General features: G+C 37.8%; 1 long non-coding RNA gene across 1 annotated transcript; it reads right to left on the reverse strand.

Moving 5' to 3' along the window:
• Positions 1–2,077: 2,077 nt before the first annotated feature.
• Positions 2,078–3,965, reverse strand: LOC141598254 (uncharacterized). Its single transcript, XR_012523372.1, has 3 exons — positions 3,869–3,965; positions 3,662–3,769; positions 2,078–2,134 (listed from the first exon to the last, which is right to left on the reverse strand). It is a non-coding gene; the product is annotated as an uncharacterized LOC141598254 (long non-coding RNA).
• Between the last annotated feature and the right edge of the window lie 2,440 nt (positions 3,966–6,405).

A 6,405-nucleotide genomic window follows, 5' to 3' on the forward strand; every position in this document is an offset into this window, starting at 1 on the left:
TTTTTTTTACTAGGATAGGCCACACTAGGAATTCTTATTTACGTTTTTGCATTCTTTTATTTATTTTATCGTAACGATAGATTGCATCATTTTCCGCCTAAAAACCAAACCACCTAATAATTGCATGAAAACTGACTCATATAGAGGTCACGCGTTAGTTTTCTATGACATTCTCATGTCACACGATCATTCTGAGCCATCACCTAAGTTAATTCATTCACGTAATGCTAGTTATTCGTTCACTTAAAATGAATTAAAACTAAGTTGATGGGATCTTCCTCGTATAACCAAAAATTGAGAATAGTCTTTATAGGTCAAACTCCAATGAATCCCTTCTTCGTCGGTAGGCATAATATGACCCCTTCTACGTCAGGTAAGTTGGAACTGATTGACTTATTTTATCTCAACACTATGGTCACTCGTACGATCCTGTGATTATGGTGGACTATAGATAGGATTTACGGAAATCTATCGACCAAGAGTTCTTACGGAAGAACTAGCTAAACAGTTGGCTTATCAATTTACGGAATTTGAGTCTTGGGATCACTTGTATTATTCTTGAGGGAGATCAATTATGCAAGTGCAATGAGTCTACACGATTAAAATGAATTTTAAATAGACTTAAATCACCTCGATGAGTTGCTTATTTCGTTTTTGTTTTTCTTTCTTTTTCAGCGTAGATCACTTTTTAACTGCTAATAAAATTATGGCTGGCATCCTCGATGACCCAATACTAAGTGCCACATTGGACAGTGAGTCCTGGCTTCGGATCTTTATGAATCAGATGAATCAGTCTACTAGACTGAAGAATGATGGATCAAACTTCGCGGAATGGGAGGCGGCATTACGGAATGCCGCCACCGCCGACGGGAAGCTCAAGTATCTGACTGAGCCCCTGCCGCCAGCCCCAGGCCCTACGGCTCGAGTTAACGAGGTCTCCACGTATAGCGACTTCGTCATGGAAGCGGGTGCGATTAAAAACGTACTCATTTTTGCAATGGAATCCAATTTGCAGAAACACTTCATAGCCCAAGGTGCAAACAAGATTTTCACCACGCTCACTAAGGAATTCTCGAAAGCACCGAGAATCGTGACCTATGAGCATACCACTCGTTTCTTTGATGCGAGACTCCAGAAGGGCCAACCGGTTAACCCACACATTCTCAGCATGATTGAGAATGTCGAGAGACTGGAGGCGCTTGATTGTAAAATCAGCGAGAACATTGTGATTGACCGCATGCTTCATTCACTCCACGATGGTTTTGCGCTCTTTAGAGCGAATTACTATATGAATGATTTGAATAAAAGTCCCCATGAACTGCACTCCCTTCTCGTACAGACCGAGAAGGACATGAAGTTCAGTGGGAGCCTGAAACAGGATGTTCTCGTTGTGTCAAACAAGGGCAAGGGTAAGGGCAAAGCTCAGGCCGACCTAGCGGTAGGTAAACCGAAGTTTAAGAAGTCGGGATCAGGTAAGAGTGGGCCTGGTGAGGCAAGCAACTCATCAGGCGCGACAAAGAGCAAGACCGAAAACATGGAATGCCATCATTGCCACAAGACTGGGCATTGGAGGCGTACATGTCCTGTCTACCATGAGGACATAAAAGCAGGTCGTGTTAAACCTGTTGGTATGTTTTCTTCCTCTTCTAATTTCATTCATATGATTGAGATTAACCACGCAAGTTACGGAACTTGGGTACTAGATACTGGTTGTGGTTCTCATCTGTGTAATCATATGCAGGGGCTCTGAAACATCGAACCCCTCGTAAAGTGTGACACCCTCATTTTTAGCAATAAATAAACACGTAAATTCTACAGAAAACCTGACAGGATATGTTTGTAATTGGTTCAACTAAATAAAACCTGTAATTTTAAAAACTTTTCTAAACCATTCACAAACATTTCCAAATGAAGAGTGCCAAAACCTGCAAATACTAACAAACTAATTTACATAACCATGCTAAAGTCGCGGGAGTAAAGTGATACAAACCAAAGTAAAAGAGGGAGACATATGTCCCTCCAAAATATAAACACAACCATATGTTTAAAGGTTTACTACAAAATATAACCAAACTAAGTCCAATGTTCTTTTGCTCACTAGCTCGTCCGTGTACCCCATTTAATCATCATCAACCTGTCAATCGCATTTTATACAAACACGAAAGCCACAATTCAGTGGGGAGTAACTTCGAGTCCTCCCAGCCACGAAATGTCATATTTAATGTAACATGTAATGTAACATGTAAAAAACATCATAAATAAATTAATTATCAAGTATTCTAACATATGAGCACTAAACTGACCAAATTAAACTATCATGTGAAACATATAACAAGCAGTAATCCAAACTTTATCAATTGTAACCGGCTTGCATCTCACCTATTACAATTCATAAAATCACCATACAAGAAAGGGCAATATATCAAAGACAGGCATAAGTTCTTAGCACCGTCAATAGTCACTCTGTAACTCGAGTCTATACCACGAGGTAGGGAAGGTAATCGAACCGGTATCTTGGCTCAGAGGTTCTATCAAAACATGGCCAAGACACAACACAACCCTAGTCCTAAATCTGCTTGAGACCTAGACATGCGGATACACACCACCGCACCCAAGACCCACAATTTTTTTAAAACAATGTGAGTACCCTAAGGAGTCCACCAAAGGGTTGGCTAGTACTTAAGTTGACCACTTACCCTCAAAATAAGTAACGAGGTCATGCCCCAACTTGGATATAAACCCACCAAGTCAGAACACAAAGGCTATTGAGCGGTGAACATATACTCGTCAAAGACTATAAAGACCTATCTGTGACAAACACCACAACCTGCAAGAAGTATTCAATACCAATTCCATTTCAAGCAATATTAACAATATTAAAGGTTTCAGGGAATCTAAGGCCGTTTCTACAATATAAGAAACCATTCAATTCAACCAACAACACATGTGAACTAAAAACATAATAAATGGCCTAAAACAAGAATAAGGCCAATTATCCATTTTTCACAATAATTTTCATCCAACCGAATTTTTACCCGCAACCCCAGATCCTGCGGCAGTGCACGGGTTCAATCGCGGCTGACCAATCACACAATTGACTGACATCGATTCAGTCAAAGGGACCAAGGGCTCAGTTTTCGGCATAATCATCCAAACATTGCAATTATCGCTATAAAATTCATTTTAAGCCTATTCCTTACAATTTCATATCATAACCTATCCTAACATGTGCAACTACCAATATAAACATAATTTTACCATCAACATTATATTTACTACTAACATGATTCATTTCATAAGACTACCCATATGTTACTTATACTAAATATAACATTAATTCATCCGAAACGACAAACAACGCATGGAAAATCGCGAAAACAAGCAACGGGCCAACCGGGCCAACCGGGCCTCGCACGGCCCGCCGGCTTTGGGCCGCCCCCAAACCCTCCATTTCTCCATTTTTGTTCGTTTAACATCGTCTCGAAGCATCAATTAATCATTCCCATTTCATTTCCATACTAATATGTGAACTTAAACATACAAAAGACATGAATTTAACACATATTTTCATGTGAAATAAACTACTCAAATAATATTCACAAAATCATACAAAAAGCAAAGAATGTGACATTTATTCGTCGAGTAACTCGAAATATGTTACCTTAAGCTAGAAAAAGGCAAAATAACCCTTGAGAAAACCCTAAAAACAGTAGCTACCTATCATCCTCTACTATATAGGAGTCCCCTATATCATCCTCATAATCTTCACCTATTAAAAACAACAAAAACACCATAATAATTACTAAAACCGAAATTATGCCCAAAATCATCTTAAATCGACAAAATTAAAACTGAAATTAAAACATACTAGGATGTAGATCTTGAAGAGAGGATTCCGAAAATATAAATTTTGCGAAAATCGGACTAGAAACGAAGAAGTTATGATGAAATTACGATTGTAAGTTTTTTTTGATTTTTTGTGAATTTTCGGTCAAGAGGCAAGAACAAAGGAACAAAGGAAACCTTAGGAAGAAATAGGAAAGAGGGGGAAAAAGGAGTGCCGTGGAAAAGGGGGAAAGGAGCGGGGTATGTGGCGGAATTTCATTAGTCGGTTTTGGCTCGTTTCGACGATAATTAGAACCGTTTGTCAAATGCAAATTCCGACAATGCCAAAGTTCTTAAACACGAGATTACAAGAATATTGAGTACTCATATGACCCATTTCCAAAATCGTTTGCCCAATTTTCACAAGAATCGTCATTTTCCCCGATATGCCCTTATTTCGAAATAAAAGGTTTTTACATGGTTTAAACTATTTTTAAACATTTCGAAACTATCAAAATAAATACTTTACTTCAAAATATAATAGAATTATATTTCATTGAATTATTATTACTTCTTATACATTAATATTAAATTCAACTTGATTAATAAATTACTTTCGCAATATAATAACGGTCCGAAATTACGGGGTGTTACAATCATCCCTTCTTTTAAGAAGTTTCGTCCTCGAAACTTGCAAGTAGAAAACGAAAATACAATAAGGACGAACTCAATTTTCCAAGGGCGAAAATCAAAACATTCAAAACAAATTGGAATTTCAAAAGATGATCCTTCAAAAGGGGTTAAGAAAACTTTCAAAAGAACGATGTCCATATCAAGGGAATGAGAGAACTCTTGATGCATGCAAGCGCGCTATCATTCCGAATAAAGGACAAATCAAAATACGAAATCATTCGCCGATAAGTGCAGAACTAGTTATCAGACGTCTCCAATAACGAATCCTGACAACGAATCAACGCCAAAACAAAATGAAAGCGAAAGGTCAAATGAAATTGTTATAGAAAAATGGTAAATCATTTTTCAAACTTTACCAGAAGTCAAGTTTTCAAATATAATACAAATTTTAACAATGAATCGAAAAGTTAACTCACATTGGTCCGAAATTACACAAAACGAGAAATAGCTTAGGTATCAAATCGAACACTAAGGTTGAAAGAAAGTGAGAAATCATTTTCAAATGTTATAGAAAGAGGTCAATTTGTAGATTTAACTTCAAATTTAAAATAATGAACCAAAAGTTCACTCAAACAAGATAGAATCTATGCAAGATGGAAAAACAACTCGGGCGAGAAGTGCAACTCGCGATAGGGAACTCACACCCAACAGACAAGAAGGAACTGAACTCTTAAAGGTGGAATTTTTGGATGAAGTCAATAAAGGTGTCAACGAACAAGACACTTTACTCAAAAGGTCAAATGAGTTCCAAAAAGGCGAACTCAACGGAACAAGCCAGAATAGCAAGAATGACAATTGTCGGAGATCGGAATTAGCAAGATCGGTACATCGAGAAAGGTTCACTCAATTTTCCAACCACAGAGTCATCCTACTAGGTCCTCCGAACATCAACAGGGCAACAACCAGAGGCCACACTAATCCAAAGAGCCATCTGAACCACTCATCGACAAGTCTACTTATAAGCTAATCCTTGAGACAATCATATCCTCTACAATTATAACTTAACAATTTCCCAATCAAAATGTTTCCACCAATATCCTCCACCGAACAAAATCAAAGTCCAAAGTCGAAACTAGTAACAATATTATACCCTTACCAAGATTCAATATTCCCAAACGCATTCATGCTTGAAACCAACCCACAAGCAACAAGTTGCACTATCCAATCCATAATTAGCACTAACTATAAGATAAATGGGTTCATCACACAAATCATCTGATCGATTTACTCAAGATTCACTATCCTACTTCCCAACAATATTCCAATTCCAATAGAAAGATTCCTCAAAGGATTAAATATAAGGTCCAAACTTACAATAACATTCCACAAACTTAGCTATCAATCCCCAATACCGTAAAGTAAGGCTCAAATGACAAACGAACAATCCCCGAACGAACAATGCCCAAAACAAATCCAAAATAACCATAGAAATACTCCACCAAGGTAAACTAATCCCATTGGTCTCATCATCAATTCGAAACCAAAGTAAGTCTTATACCACCGAATCACGCGAACCTCAAATCGCAAGGAGACTACAACAATGCCATCATAAGAATTCCATCAAAAATCTAGCTCTCATATTACATGGTCAAATACAGACACAAACTCCTACACCAATTCCCGACAAAAATCAAAATACAAAAATCCTCAAATCACATCCCACTAACTCTGTAAACATGGTCAATAAGGTACCAACTATACTAAGTAGATAAGGAGTGATAACGGGATAGAGAAACGGTAAAATATTCTCGAAGGGTGCATGAGCATGACAAGTTAGGAAATTAGGGAGTCGGACCGTAAAGATAACGGTTGACAGAAATAAGAGGTACTCGAGTCAAGAAGATATCTCGGGCAAGAAGAAGATACGTAAACTTCGGCATAAAAACA

The sequence above is a fragment of the Silene latifolia genome, chromosome 9, assembly GCF_048544455.1.
Source record: "Silene latifolia isolate original U9 population chromosome 9, ASM4854445v1, whole genome shotgun sequence".
NCBI lineage: Eukaryota > Viridiplantae > Streptophyta > Magnoliopsida > Caryophyllales > Caryophyllaceae > Silene > Silene latifolia.